Source organism: Phyllopteryx taeniolatus, chromosome 13, assembly GCF_024500385.1.
Source record: "Phyllopteryx taeniolatus isolate TA_2022b chromosome 13, UOR_Ptae_1.2, whole genome shotgun sequence".
Classification (NCBI taxonomy): domain Eukaryota; kingdom Metazoa; phylum Chordata; class Actinopteri; order Syngnathiformes; family Syngnathidae; genus Phyllopteryx; species Phyllopteryx taeniolatus.
In genome coordinates, this window is record NC_084514.1 from 18,577,548 (window position 1) to 18,592,821 (window position 15,274).

Consider the following 15,274-nt stretch of genomic DNA (forward strand, 5'->3'; position numbering starts at 1 on the left):
ATGATACCCGATGATACATGTTTTCCTGACAAATCATTTAGTGTGCACAACATTGCCTGGTACAGTACGTCAAAGAGGATGGGGACGCTTCTTTCCTCCTCAGTGGAAGCGTAATGGAAAGGAAAAGAAAGAAAAATGTTTCCCTGCGGTGACACTAAACTAAACTAAACACTGCGATGAGACATGAAAGCTGGCCGTGAATCACGTCAGCTTCCTTTCACAACGATCATTATTTTGAAGAGCGCTCGTGATTGGATCAAAACCGACGCAGCCTAACAATAAACAATACAAACACAAACAATGAAAAAACCCTCAAACGTTCAGTAGGAAATTATATGAAAATAAATACAAACATGGGTAAAATAACAATGTCCCGCTAACAACAAAGTATCTAACAACTTATGTATAGCTAATAAGTATTTACGAGCTAACAACTAATGGATAGTTAAGAAATACCTAACGTGTAGCTTACAACTAACGATGACTATCAAGCTAACAACTCACGTCGAGCAAACAACTGACTTCCAACTTATATCTAGCTACAGTATAAACTAACAAGTATCTTACAACTAATGTATATCCATCCATCCATTTTCTGAGCCGCTTCTCCTCACTAGGGTCGCGGGCGTGCTGGCGCCTATCCCAGCTATCATCGGGCAGGAGGCGGAGTACACCCTGAACTGGTTGCCAGCCAATCGCAGGGCACATGTAAACAAACAACCATTTGCACTCACATTCACATCTACGGGCAATTTAGAGTTGTCAATTAACCTACCACGCATGTTTTGGGGATGTGGGAGGAAACCGGAGTGCCCGGAGAAAACCCACGCAGGCACGGGGAGAACATACAAACTCCACACAGGCGGGGCCGGGGATTGAACCCCGGACCTCAGAACTGAGAGGCAGACGCTCTAAACAGTCGTCCACCGTGCCGCCCTAATGTACATTTAAAATCAAATTTCTAACTAACAACATCCTGCTAAACACTGTGTAAAGAGCATCTAACAACTACCAACAAACATCTAGCTAACAATTAACTACGAACATATAGCAAACAAGTAAATGTTTAACTAACAAGTGTAGCTAAAACTAGCATCTAGCTACAGCCAACCATAGTTTAACCCAGTGATTCCTAACCAGTGTGCCGCGAGAGCGCTTGTGTGCCGTGGGAAATGGTCAAAATGTTATTTATTTATTTATTAATTATTATAAAACTTAAATGATTTTAGCAAATGGCTGCAATATAAAAAAAGAGTGAAAATTTCAAGGCGGTCTGAATACTTTCTGTACCCACTGTATATCTTAGTTGTTAGCTACACATTAGCTGCTGTAACCTGTACGTTAGTTGTCAACGAGATTGTTAGTTCGACGTTAATTGTTAGCTTGACCTTAGCTTTTGTTAGCATGACATTAGCGTTTTTTTGCTAGACGTTAGCTGGTTGTTAGATCTTTGTTATTAGATTTTAGACTTTAGCTGTTGATATCTATGCAGTTGTTAGTTGTTAGCGAGGCAATTGTTAGTTGAACTATTTTTGTCAACAGTTATCTAGACATGGGTTGTTAGCAAGACATTAGTTGGTAGTTAGTTGTAAACTAGACATTAGCGCTTAGCTAGTTTTGGCTATATGTTGTTATTAGTAGTTAGCTAGACAATTGTCCTTTTTTAGCAAGACATCAGCTGCTACTACCTATATGTTATTTGTTAGCTGTACGTCAACCAGAATCTAGGTGTTATTTGGACTTTAATTGTTAATTGTTAGCTAGCTGTTAGCTGTTGTTACCTATATGTTAGTTGCTTGCCAAACATTAGCAGTTGTTAGACCTTAGTGTCTGGCTCTCACACTTTAATAAATTAGGTTTCTTTACCTCTACTTTCCGGGTGTGTCGGTGTGGCTGTCAACCAAGCCGTCAGTGTTTTTTCTCTACTCTGTGATTGGCGGGCAGTCAGGGAGCCACTTTCTGTCGTGGATTGATGAATATTCCGACTGCTTGCTGCAACATTCCCATGCTACGCTATGTGAGCCATGAAAAACCCACCCGCTCAATGTGTGTGTATGTCAAGAATCCAGAAGCCGTCTGTCCGTCTGTCTGTCTTTTCCCATCTGGTGCTGCCTTCCCCCATAAACATGCCAGACTGATTATTTTTATCCGCTGCCCTCGAGTGTTTTTGTCTGCGACTCCTCAACAAACAAAAACAACTGAAAAGAAAAACAAAGACAAATGTGTGTAAATAGGTCGCCAGGAGATCCATTAGTTTTTATTTGACACAAAACTACAAGTATTCTCGTCGGGATTGCAGAAAGTGTCAGCTTTGTCCTGAATACTCCGTGTCCGGAGAGATTAAATTTAGCATTTTGGTGCCGGACAGGAAATCCTACTTCAATTGTCCATGCAGGGGGAAGTTCAATAGCCCCTGTTTGTTGTCTGTTAGGAGTCAGTCATTAGCTACACGCTACTGAGTTGATATCTAGATGTTAGCTGTTAGCTGGCCTTGAGATGTTTGTTTTTAAGTAAATGTTAGCTGTTGTTAGGAAGACTTTAGTTAATAGTTGGTGGTCAGAATTTAGTTAGCTGTACTCGAGTTGTTTGTATTTAGCTATATATTAGCTGTTAGCTACACGTCTGTTGGTATTTGGTTGTAAAACAGATGTCATTTGACGGCGATACATAATTGTTAGCTAGCCCCAGAGGTGGCAATTAGAAGTCTAACGTGGCCTTTTGTTGCCGTCATGCAACAAAGAGGACGCGTTTGTGGTTTTTAATCATGAAAGACAGGCCCCCAGGTCCTCTAAGAGAATACGTTTGTAGTTTTTAATCTTGAAAGACAAGTCCTCGTGGGGTGAAATGCTTTTGTTGTCTGATATTTTTTTTTTCTCTGCCTAAGCCGCCGTCAGACTTTCTAACCACGGCGAGGACGCCAAGCAATCTGTCGCCACCGCCATCATCATGATAAAAAAGACGTAAGAAAAAAGTAATTGTCAAGTTAGTTTGCTTTCCACGTGTGACGACACCCCCTTACGACCTTTTTAATTTTACCTCCGCGAAGCACAGGACACCAACTTGTTTTTCACCGTTAGCAGCACAAATTATTCATCATAAGGGTTCTTCTATCTTTTGTATCTTAACATTGTCTATCGTCTAACGTAATCAAATCAATCAAAAGCTTTATATAACCAGAAAATAAAAACCCATTGAGACCAAGGTCTCTTTTTCATGGGTGATCTGGCCAAAATGGCGATGAACAATTCACGTCATAACAGACAGTTACCGTTAAAAACAACTACATTATAGCTAAGCTTAAAATAAACTATGCTAGTTAATGTCCAGCTAACCACTAGCTAACAACTAGCTAACAACTACCTAACAACTAATGTCTAGCTATCAACTAATGACTAGGTAACAACCACAGTACATCTGGCTAATAGCTAATGCTGGGCTAACAACTAACAACTAGCTAACAATTAACATCTACCTAATTAACAACTACTGTCCAGCTGTTTTCTAGTGAACAACTAACGTCAAGCTAAAAAGGAACACCAGGGGCTCTATTTTCACTACTGGCATAAATCCAGTGTGGCGTGTGGCTTAACTCTGCATGGAGGCGCGTTAGACCCGGTGTTTATATATTTGAGGACCAGCACACTCGTGTGTATCTGCTACGCTCACTTGTGCGCCGTTGTTAGCATGAACAATCCTGTCCAATTGAAGAGACAACTCTCATTTCCTTTAAATGCAGTGCGCGAGTGACTCACTGACAGTTTTTGACATGGCAGAAAAATAAAGTGAGATCACCGATCTGTACCGTGAAATTGGCACTTGGAGACCGACCTCCCCCACGATCGTTCGTGTGCCCCATGCTGGCCAGTGGGATGATTGATATAATGGTGATAATAATTATAAAGTGTTCAATGAATTGATTTCTACAATTCAGAGGGTTTGATGTGGACCAATCAAATTCATCAAAATCGCGTTACACCAGCCATCTAAGGTTAGACGTGGTCTGAGCAGGTGTAAGTTTAGACTGGCTTTCAGCCAACAAATTGTCGCATGCGCTGTGCGGATGTCAAAGGCCGGTATGCACAGCTTAGCGCAGACCGGTCTGCCAAATGGGCAAACGCATAGCGAGCCTTGTGCTTGCATGAAAATCTAAATACGTTTTTATGCTCTGCCGCAATCTATGAAAAGTTCATGTCTAGAAAACAACTGACATCTACCTAACTAGCGGCTGGCAAAATAACTAAAATCTAGCTAGCTAAATAATTAAAATCTAGCTAATGACTAGCTAACAACAAACGTACAACAAACAACAAATCTCTCGCAAACAACTAACATCTGGCTAATGTCTCGCAAACAAATACCTAGCCAACTAAGCTCTAGTTCACAGCTGAAGTCTAACTAACAACTAACATCTAGCTTGCAACTTAAGTCGAGCTAACAACTAACAACTAAAATCTAACGTCCAGCTAATGTCTAGCTAACAGCTAATGTCCAGCTAATACTCATATCTAGTTGACAACTAACTTCCAATTTTTAGCTAAAAACTGTCACCTGGGCAACAAACGCTGAGCTTACTAAATAAAAACTAACCTATACCTTGGTAGTCAGTCGTTGGCTACATGTTAGGCATTAGTCATTAGCAGTACATAAATTGTTAGCTAGATGATAGTTCTAAGCTCAACGTTAGCGAGAACCCCCGCATATTCATAGAACCTATCCTCCATTATTTGCTGAAAAACATACATATTCGCTGTTATGCTGCCATCTTGTGGCATCTACGTGTAATTATAAATCTTCGAGCAGCAACGATTACAAATTTTCTCGACTGGGAGAACTTGGTCCCTATTCCCCGCAAATACTGGGGGAACACAAACTTGACATCATGTCGATGTTTCTGACTCTTTGAACTCCATCTGTGTGGGTGCGTGTGTGTGTGTGTGTGAGTGCGTGTGTCTATGTATGAATAAGCGAATAAGCGCCACAAGAACTTCAAAGGCGCTACTCGTTGGCTAACGCACCGAAGGCGGAGATTTACTCACGTTGCAGCAAAGTGAAAGCAGCAAAATGACGACGCAGAGGGTTTCACGCCGTCGTCGGCGTCGTCGTCTGGGAGGTTTGACACGTGTCGTCCTCGGCCAGGTAAATATGCAAATGAGCGTCTTCCAGAGGCCAGGATTACTCAAAGAAAGCTTTGCTGTTGAGCCCTGACAGCTTTCACAGAAAGATTTAAGAAAAAGAAAAAAACAGCTTTTCATCCGCTACCCTCTTTCTTACAAGGAATAATGTAGAACACTTGGTCTTTATCCATCTATCTCCCTAACTACAATCTATCCATCTAGCCTTCTACCTAACTAGCCATCTTGTTATGGTTTTTGGTGATGGCAAAAACGAGGGACCACAGCACAAAGAAGCAGGGAGGCAAGGCGGGAATGCAGGAGGCAAAACAGGAAAAAAGACATGACCAGGGACGTGACGTAGAGCAATGATCCGACAAAGACTGAAAGAAACCAGGGAGAAATGCAAGCAAACTGCCGAGACAACGAGGCACACCGAAACGAGGCACGAGTGGCTGGAGGTCGAGGTCTGACGAAAACAGGTGGAGACGAAAACCAAACGAGCAGACAAGATGTGAACATGTGACACAGGAAAACCTGAGAAAACATGAGACAAACTAAGTCTAATCAAAACCAAGTCAACAAAAACACACATCATGACACATCTATCAATCTACTGACCTACCTATCCATCTACCTACCTCAAACATCTATCCATTATCCATTTAGTTACCATCTAGCCATCCATCCACCCACCTACCTACCTTGCAAACATCTATCCATCTACCGACCTAATCATGTGAATAATAATAAATTGACAGTAAAGGCAATGCTATTTCTCTCCAGTCACAACAATAACAATCATTGTAATAATGTTGCACTTGAAAACAGAAGTGAAGAAGTGTTAGGGCCCAGCATGGCCCCCTGTTGTGTGGTAGCTGTCGATTTGAGAACACACACACAGAAATGGTTTCTTTGTGATCATTATCGTGAAGCAATTGTTGTTGTCGACCGGTGTACCAGGTTCAATAATTGGACGCCGCCCTGTTGTGCTCACATTGCGTCATTGAGTGAATGGACAAGTATTGGGACACCTACAGCTACTGCTTTATGGGAAGATAGAAAATGTTTTTTGCATAGCACCGAGCTATGCTGAATCTCTTTATCTACCAGTTTAAGTAGGTGGATTGGTAATTTGGTTGGACAGGTTGGTGTATGTAGGGAGGTAGATGGATACTGGTATAGGTAAATAGGTACATTACATTATGAATATATGTGTATTGGTGTAGGGAGGGAGGTAGGCAGATGGGTGGGTGAGTAGGTAGGTAGCTGGATAGATAGGTAGGTAGGTGAATGTAGGACAAGAAAGTAAAGAGTAAAAGCGACCCGTGGTGAGTGAGAAGTGTTTGCAGTTAAAATGTGTAAATCGGTTCAGGGAGAGAAAAGCTCTCTGGCTTCCATTCTGAGAACTTCCTGCTGCTTGAGCTCACCCGCCGCCTCCTTCTCTAGCTACCCCCCTACCTCACTAACTCACCTCCTCCCTCCATGTCCCCAGAGAACTTGGAGGTGGAGTGAGCAGGCGAGAATATGAAGATGGAGTGAGATCTTTTCACCTTGAAAAGACATCTTGATCAATGTTTCATTGTCGTCTCTGCGCCGCTGCAAAACTGCTGCAGCCCAAAACCTCCTCGTGAGGCACTGCAGATGCACACCAGCAGACCAACAAACACTGGAATTAACATATAGATGGGTGGGTGGGGCTAGATAGGTAGGTAATTAGGTAAACAGGGAATCGTATATATGGGTTAGTAGGTAGGTTTGATAGATGGGCAGGTAGATTGGTGAGTGACTATTTAAGCCAATTGTTAGATGGTTTGGTAGGTTGGTAGATGGGTAGGTAGGTGGATGGATTGATAGATGGCTAGGTAAGCAGGTCGATGATTATCTGGGTAGGTAGCTAGAGAGATGGTAGGCACTCTGGTAGATAGGAAGGTAGGTGGATGGACAGGTTGGTAGAAGGATAGATTGTAAGTAGAGGGTAGGTAGGTAGGTAGGTAGGTAGGTAGGTAGAGCTGGATGGATGGGTGGGTTGGCAGATAGATATGTAGGTATATAAATTGTTAGATTGGTCAATAGATTGTACTGTAGTGAGCTAAATAGACAGATGGGTAGGTAAAGAGCTGGTTAGGTAGCTTGGTGTCAATGAAATAGCGCTGAGTGGTAGCTGTGGGTATTACACATCTTTGTAATTGCACGGTGCGTCTCAACCCAGCAGGCCATCAGAAAACATCTTAACATGTGCAGCGCATGCACTAACTAACGCAAATGCGTGGAAAAAAACAAAAACAAAAAAAGCGGGATTCAGCCATGAATAATTAATGCCGTTGATCTTGTGAAGATTTCCCAGCAGGTCCGATACGTCTTTTTTGTTTCCCCGCCTTTTGTCCGCCGAGCGTCAGCAACAAACAAGATTGTGCCAGGGCTAATTACGGCGACGGTCGGTTTACAAGGCGGCATATTAAAACCGCGATGGTGATGCATTATATGGCCGACAAAATGGTGACGCTTCATTGCTTTTTACGGCGCAATATAGATACACGCCATTACTTAGCCGCCATCAGCGCACGCCGTTGTCACTTCAAAAGCATCTGCCTCTTTGCGCTTGGATAGGTTGGTAGTTGTGTGGATGGGTAGGTAGTGAGGTAGGTAGATGCGTAGCTGGGGTGGTAGGTAGATAGGTAGAAGGTTAGTTATGGAGATGGACAGATGGATAGGGAGATGGGTGGGTAGTAAGGTGAATTGATGGGTAGGTAGGTAGATGGTTTGATGGTAGGTAGATGGCTTGATGGGTACTATTGGCGTGCGCATTTCTCTATTTGCGGCTGTCAGCGTTCCGCCGCTTTATCCCGCCTCAAGCATTGCGTACCTTTTCTTTTCCCTCCTGCAGGTTCACGGCTCACCGGACTCGCTAACGAGAAACAAAAAAAGCGTCAGCCTGCCAAAAGACGGAGCGAACTAAGCCGAGCGTGCCGGCGCCCAGACGGGGCTGACGGCCGGGATTTAGGAGGCAATCTCGACGGGACACCACCCGGAGAGTACGGGAACGCCGCGACGCCTCGTCGGGGTCCACCTTGGACAAGGTGATGCGTGCGCGTCTTGATTTGTGCACATGCTCTGGAAATATATCAAAGCAACGTGAGAAAAAGCAGCAGTGACGGCGGGATGTGTGCAAGCGGCAACATCGCCGCTGATGCTGGGAAATTTCCAGGTCGACTTCAACCTCCATTGCGTGTCCCTCCCCATGAAATTGGGACATGGAACAACAACAACAGTTGACCACAGCAATGTTGTAGTATTTATACCTTTATAAGACTCACATTAATGCTGATATCAAAGGAATGGGTTAATATCCATTCACTGCCAGACATTTTCAAAGCCGACTTCCGCATTATTGCTAGCAGCCGTTTTAGAGCATTTTGACTGATCTTGCAAGACCCACAGAATATTGTGTTCTGTGACAATATCAGCACCTAACCTACCAAAAGAAAGGACTCGCTTCTTCCACCAGGAAAAAAAGTTTGTTTTTTTCCGTTCTTTAGTAATTAGCAGTAGAACATGGGTTGGTTTCACCCCTCCCGCCCCCCCAAAAAAACACCGGTTTCTGACCATAAGCGAAGAAAATGAGCTTTTTTTTGCAAAGAAATGTTCAAGTGCGAGGTACCCAAACCTGTCCGACTTCCAACGTTGGCATTTCCCCCCGTCATAATCGACGTGAACAGCCGAAATTCTCACCCTAATCTTTGTCTTCAACTCGAAAGCTGTGCTGATCTCAAATCCGAAGCCACGCAACGCTGCCATCTACTGGTGTCGGTTTGCCATTACAGTTACGTAGAAGCTTGAATTTTACAGGCAAGCTGGGCAAGACCCTCTTTCACGCCTGCCCGTTGAAAAACATATTTGACAAATATATTCGATGGTGGCGGTAAATGATTGGATTTCCAGTTTTCGCTCGTCGTAACAAGTTGAAACTTGTGGCTGTTTTGTTGGGGGTGTAGCCTTCCCAAACTCTTATTGTCGCACTCACCACTTCAGCACAGCGTTAAAGGGTATGGATTTGAGTCTCACAGGCTTTGATCCAATGTGCCCCTTTACAGATTGCAGCAAGTCTTGTTCTAAGTTTGTTCTGTTAGCTGATTGAGCTAGAAAAAAAAAAGAAAAAGTTCACAGCAGCCTTGAAGGAGGCAATCGATGCCTGGCGGACCACCGTAGACTCCCCCTTCTCTCTTTCGGGACCGCTGTGGTTTGCTTCGGGTCGTCGGTCACACCTCAGACGCCATCAAAAGTACGGCGTGAAAGCCGCTGATACCCGTTAAATCTCGCAGTGAGTGCATACATCAGAGGACAGATCAGTGACACGGGAAAAACACGAGAACAAATGGCTCGGCTGAAGTGGCCATCCAGCCTGTTACTAATTCTGAAGATGTGAAATTAACAAGTAGATTTAAACCAAGCCTTTGTTGCTACCTCTGAAGCTGGAAATGTTCACTTTAACAACCATTCCTTGTCCTTTCCATCAAAACAGTGTCACGGGAAAATTCTGCGTTAAAAACAGCTTTGACTCGTAGTGTGAAAGGGGATACACAGTCACCATCCTGCCTCTGATCTCAGATGCCAGGATTATTCGAGGACATAAAATTTTATTCCAATCCCTTTCACACGTACTCAGAAAAAAATACATTTATAAAAAAAAAAAAAAAAAAAAAAAAAAAAAACAGCCCCCAACCTGCCTCTGACACATTAGGCTTTTCACAGGTTGACTTCACACCCCATTCGGAGTTCTTTCACACAGAACAATGAGACACGGGGGGGGGGAAAAAACATCTTTCACCGGTTGTGTGAAAGGGGCTACACAGCTACATCACGCCTCTGTTACTACGTCAGAATCCGGGAAATTAGCATGTTGACTTCAACCTTCATTCCGTGTCCTTTCACACAAAATAATGACAGAGGAAAATTCTGGGGCCAAAAGCAGCTTTAACCGTCAGTATGAAAGGGGCTACACAGCCACCATCGCGCCAGTGGATACCACCTCGGACGCCAGGATATTCGAGGGTTGACTTCAAACTTTATTCCGAGTCCTTTCACACACAGACCCGACGGGAAAAAACAGATAAAACAACAACCCACCTCTGATACATTGACGGATCGTCATCAACCCCACATTCTGTGTCCTTTCACACAGATCAGTGAGGGTAAAAACGTTCAAAACTGCTTTGACGCGCTGTGCGGAAGGGGCTACACAGTCACCATCGGGCCTCTGCTACTAAACAGACGGCATTTGACTTTATATGTTTAATTTGGCTTACGGAGCGGCTTTAATTGACTGCTAAATAAAGCGCGCCGTCAGTGTTCTGGTGGGAGGCGTCGCGTGTTGGCTAAATGAGGCGTCTACGTCGATATTAACGTCAAGCGGCCGCGCGAGAAAGCGTCTGGCTGCAGTTGGTCGGCGCATTGACCCGCACGTCAACGCGCACCCGCTAAACAAGACGAAGGTGGCGCATGAGGAGAATTTAATTGGACTTTATAACTTCCACATTTGTGTTTACATGCGTTTTTCTTCTGGCTAAGCCTTGTTAGCCAGAATTGGCTAATCCTTCCCTGTCGTCGAGAAAGTTCCACCTGTTGAATGAATTGAATGTAAAATAAACAGAAGACGAAAGTTCAGGTGTCACACGGCGGTTGACTCGACAGCGAATGTCAGCCCGCTAATAACGCTTGTTGCAGGCCTTTGAATTCAAGAGCCGCGGCGGTGGAACAAAAAGAGCTCAGCGCAGTGGATTTAGGGGTTTAGCGAAAAGGGAGAGGATCCAACCGGCGCAAATAGGAAGGGGTTACCCTCGTCTTAGCGCTGGCTTCAGTGAAGACACGCCAAAGCCACCGTATCGTGTTTCATCACGGCTCGTCCCGACGTCCACGCTCGTGTTTAAGTGATGCGTTAAAGATGCGGGGCACCAACATGCAGAACCTTCATAAGAACATGACTGGTCCCGAGACATTTCCCTGAGGAACGCCATTCAAAGTTGTGTCTGACTAAAAGATAGCTGTGTGAAAGATACCGATTAGGAATAGGGGCTTGACGTCGACCTGGAAATGTCCCAGCTTACGAGGTGGGATGGCGGATGCGTAGCCCCTTTCACACAGCCTGTCAAAGCAATTTTTCCCATCTTTCTCAAGTGTGTGTGTAAGGGCAAGTAATTGTGGTTGAAGGCGACCCACAGATTTCCTCGCTTCTGATGTATTATCAGGTTGTGTCGCCCCTTCCACATTGTCCTATGCTGTGTGAAAGGTACCAACTGTTATGCCGGTTCCGCCTTTAATACTACGTTCAAAGCAAGAAATTTGTGGCTCGACTTCACCCCCACGTCCTTTCCCACCAACATGGGACAAGCCAACAATGTGAAAGGGGGATACAAATATTGCCATTGCGCCTCTCCTACTATCTTTGACACAGTGAAATTTGGTGTCTGTACATTTCACACAGGAAGGTAACAAATGCCAGTAAAAAGTCATCTTTGATCAGGTCTACAGAACCGCCGTCTTGCCTCTGTTACTCCCTCCGAAGCCGGGAAATCTGGGAGTCGACTTCCACCCCCATTCCCTGTCCTTTCACACAGATTAGCAACACAGGAAAAAGACGGGCAAGAGCTGGCTGGCTTTGACGCACTGTCTGAAAGCGGTTACAGATTAATCCTCAATTCAGTTACTCCCTCTGAAACCATGAAATTCAAGGGTCAACCTAAACCCCCCCATTCCGTGTCCTTTCACACAATGAGTCGCACTGTGAAAGGGGTCTAACCTGCCACCGTCCTGCCTCTCAAAATAAATTTGCAGGTCAAAAAATGTCAAGTTCTTTCCTATAAATGTTGCTGCAGCTCCGTTTTTTTCCCCCCCCGACTGCAGATGCGTCACTCACTAGTGATTGGCGGCCGAGCCGAGATCAAAGCAAATCTTCTTTTTCACCCCGAGTGAAATTGACAAACATGAGCGAGAAGACGCCGGCTGCAAGATGGCAGGAATGAACCCAAAAAAAAATTGATACCGAGACACGCTTGCACTCAGACCCGAAAAGTTATACGGAGGTGAGGTGACACTGATAGTGGGAGCTGAATTAATGAGTGTTATTATGACGGCAACCCATCCTTCCATAGGGGGTATTTGGTATAAGTGGAGTAAAACAGCACACGAGGGATTTGTAGTGGAAGAATGACGTTTATCTCTGAGAGGGATGCCAGGAAAACATCAAAAGGCGGAATGCTGAAAAGGATTTAAAGCGAGAGCCCAATATGACAGAAATGACAAGAAGTGAGGACTTAAATCCCGCCAATACGGGGAGACACATTTTTCCAGTGTCGCTCATCTGTGTGAAAGGAAACGGAATAGGGGGGTAGTATCAAAGGCAGAGTGGCAACTGCGCAGTGCCTTTCACACTGCTGGTTAAAGGCGGTTTTTTCCTGTGTTGCCGTTTTGTGTGAAAGGACACGGAATGGGTGGTTGAAGTCGACCTGCAAATGTACAGACTTTGGAGGTAGTATGACAGGTGGGATGCATACTGTGTAGCCCCTTTCATATTGGCCGTCAAAGTTTTTGTTTCCCATCTTTGTTCCCGTGTTGCTGTTCTGTGTAAAAGGATGTGGAATAGGAGGGTGAAGTAGACCCACATGGCTTCATGGCTTTGAAGGTAGTAAAAGAGTCAAGAAGGCAACTTTGTAATGCCTTTCACACTGCCCATCAAAGCCAGCTTTGTCCTGTGTCGTAGTTTTGTGTGAAACGTACTGACACGGAATGGGCCGTAGAGGTTGACCTGCACATTTCCCGGATTCCGAGGTAGAATCAGAGTTGTAACCTAGGTGGGATGGCCTGGCAAAGCCATTTTTTTTTCCTTTGTCGCCATTTAGTGTGAAAGGTACCAGCGTGGAATGGGGGCTCAAAGTCGACCTGCAAATTTGCCGGCTTCGGAGGTACAATCAGAGGATGTGACAGGTGGGAAAGCAGTTGTGTAGAACACTGACAATGCGCGTCAATTTATGTATTTTTTGTTACATCTTTTCCCCCATGTTGCTGTTCTTTGTGAAAGGACCCAGAATGGAGGGTTGAAGTTGACCCACACGTTTCCCAAGGTAAGTATCAGAGGCAGAAAGGCAGCCGTGTCGCTCCTTTCACACCAGCGGTCAGACTCCTTTTTGTCGCTTTCCTGTGTCGCCTGCTTGAGTTGATGCACAAATGTGCTGGCTTTAGAGGTAGTACCAGATCCGTAACACAAGTGGGGTGGTGGCGGTGAAGCCTCTTTCGCGCTGCCCATCAAAGCCATATTTTGTGTCCTTTTCCATTGCTGCCTACTTTGTGAGAAAGGACATAAAAAGGGGTTTTGAAGAGGACCTGCAACTTTACAGGCTTCCAAGGTAACGTCAGAGGCAGCGGGATGGGGTGTGTGTGACTAACCCCTGTCACACTGACGCTCCACCATTTGCTCATTTGCAATTTCAGCAGACAAGCGCTTGACCTGATTCCAGACTCTTCCTGCAGAGGTGGAACATGATTAGGGACACCTCGCACTCTCCTCACTTTTCAAGGAAGACCCATTTTCACGTGGCCTGGCCTAAATACCACGGAAATAGATTTTTACCCACTTTGAACGTCTCGTTGAGTTAGGTCCTTTGTCAACCTCCTTACATTTTTAGCTGAAATTCTTTGCTCAAAATATACAAAGGATGAAGAATTAAAGCTCACTTTTGAACACAGTAATAGTATTTGTAGACAAATATTCAGGTCTCTGCAGTGTCTGGCCACCCGTCAAGTATGAAATGAAACACCCAAATTGATCTGTTTTTTAATCTGCTTATTTATGAAAACGTGTCTGTGAGCGAGCCCTTCTCAAATTCCAGAATTGTGTGAAAATAAAAAGTCAGAAAATACCATGATTTGGCATCCAAAGCCACTTTTTAAATTAACGTCAACGCCAAAACTTTGTTGTACGTGTTGATTAGCATAAGCTTACAGTGTTAGCGTCGGATAAGCAGCACATACTAGATTGCTTGATGAAGTGACTTCGTTGACGAAGTGGCAGTGGGTATTTGCGATATGTCCGCTGCATGCGCCTCATGTACGGATCTGCGACACAAATTGACAAAGTGTAATTGGGCGGCTTGCTTATTTTATTTATTCAATCTTTCTTTATCCAGGTAGGACAACTGAGAATAGATTCTCATTTGCAATGCCGATCTGGCTCCTGATGAAGTGCTGCTACCACCAATGAAAATCAAATTGAATCTTAATGTCTACATTAGCCAGTGGTGGCTTCATCTCCTGCTCTGATAGGAGTCACAAAGTCACCGCCCCCCCCACCTTAAAAAAAAAAAAACAACAACAAAAAAAACATCTTTAAAAACAATTCTGGCTAGGGGGTCGGAAAAGTCGCAGGGTTGCCAACACAGAGTAGCCCCTCGCTTCATTGGAACACCCTAGCTTTGCCCTTGGTCGTCATGGTAACAAAAGCCATATTCTGCATTTGCGTTAGACAGAAGCGCCCCCTAAAACTGAGGCCTTTTATTAAAAGTATTGAAAATAAACTGTTTTAAATTGTGGACAAAAATTGCGAGTGTCTCCTTTTACATCCTCTTGCAACAATCTGGTAGAAATCGCTCAGTTTTGGGGAGGCGTTTTGTCTCATGCAAATGAGCCACTGCTCTCCCCGCCTCCTCAGCTCGGGTGTTGCAACTAGGAAAGCGGCTAGTTGTTGTCAAGCAACCCTGAGTGTGAAGAGACAAGCGAGCCTTCTGGAAGACAGTAAGAGCATGGAATGCATTTTCACTCGCGGAGGCAGCACTTCAACAGCAAGCTGCCAAATTACACTTTGTCAATTAGTGTTGTGCAATGATTCTCCAAGTGTGGTACGCAGGCTCCCTCTAGTGCTACGCCCCGAAAAAATCCTTGCCTAAGTACAGTTCAGTTGTATTCAACTTTTAAGTGAATACACTAACTTTTAATCATTAACAACTGTTGAAAATATATATATATATATATATATATATCTGGGGTACAATTTTTATTGAACTTGTATGTGCCATACATTTGAATTGTTATTTAAGTCGTTTTTTTCCCTCTTTATTAAACAAACTGCTTAATGTTACAGTGGCTTATAATAATATTAGATGTATTTTTTGGGG

At 44.2% G+C, this 15,274-nt stretch overlaps 1 protein-coding gene and 1 long non-coding RNA gene across 9 annotated transcripts in view; one reads left to right on the plus strand and one right to left on the minus strand.

Moving 5' to 3' along the window:
- Positions 1-15,274, minus strand: part of gfra4a (GDNF family receptor alpha 4a) — a 100,978-nt gene that overhangs the window by 46,877 nt on the left and 38,827 nt on the right. The window lies entirely within an intron of this gene.
- Positions 410-13,229, plus strand: LOC133488360 (uncharacterized). Of its 3 annotated transcripts, none has more exons than XR_009791637.1 (4): positions 410-5,593; positions 7,999-8,191; positions 13,007-13,091; positions 13,186-13,222. It is a non-coding gene; the product is annotated as an uncharacterized LOC133488360 (long non-coding RNA). The 3 variants fall into 3 exon arrangements; XR_009791636.1 differs by having other exon boundaries at positions 410-5,136; XR_009791638.1 differs by lacking the exon at positions 13,007-13,091 and having other exon boundaries at positions 13,186-13,229.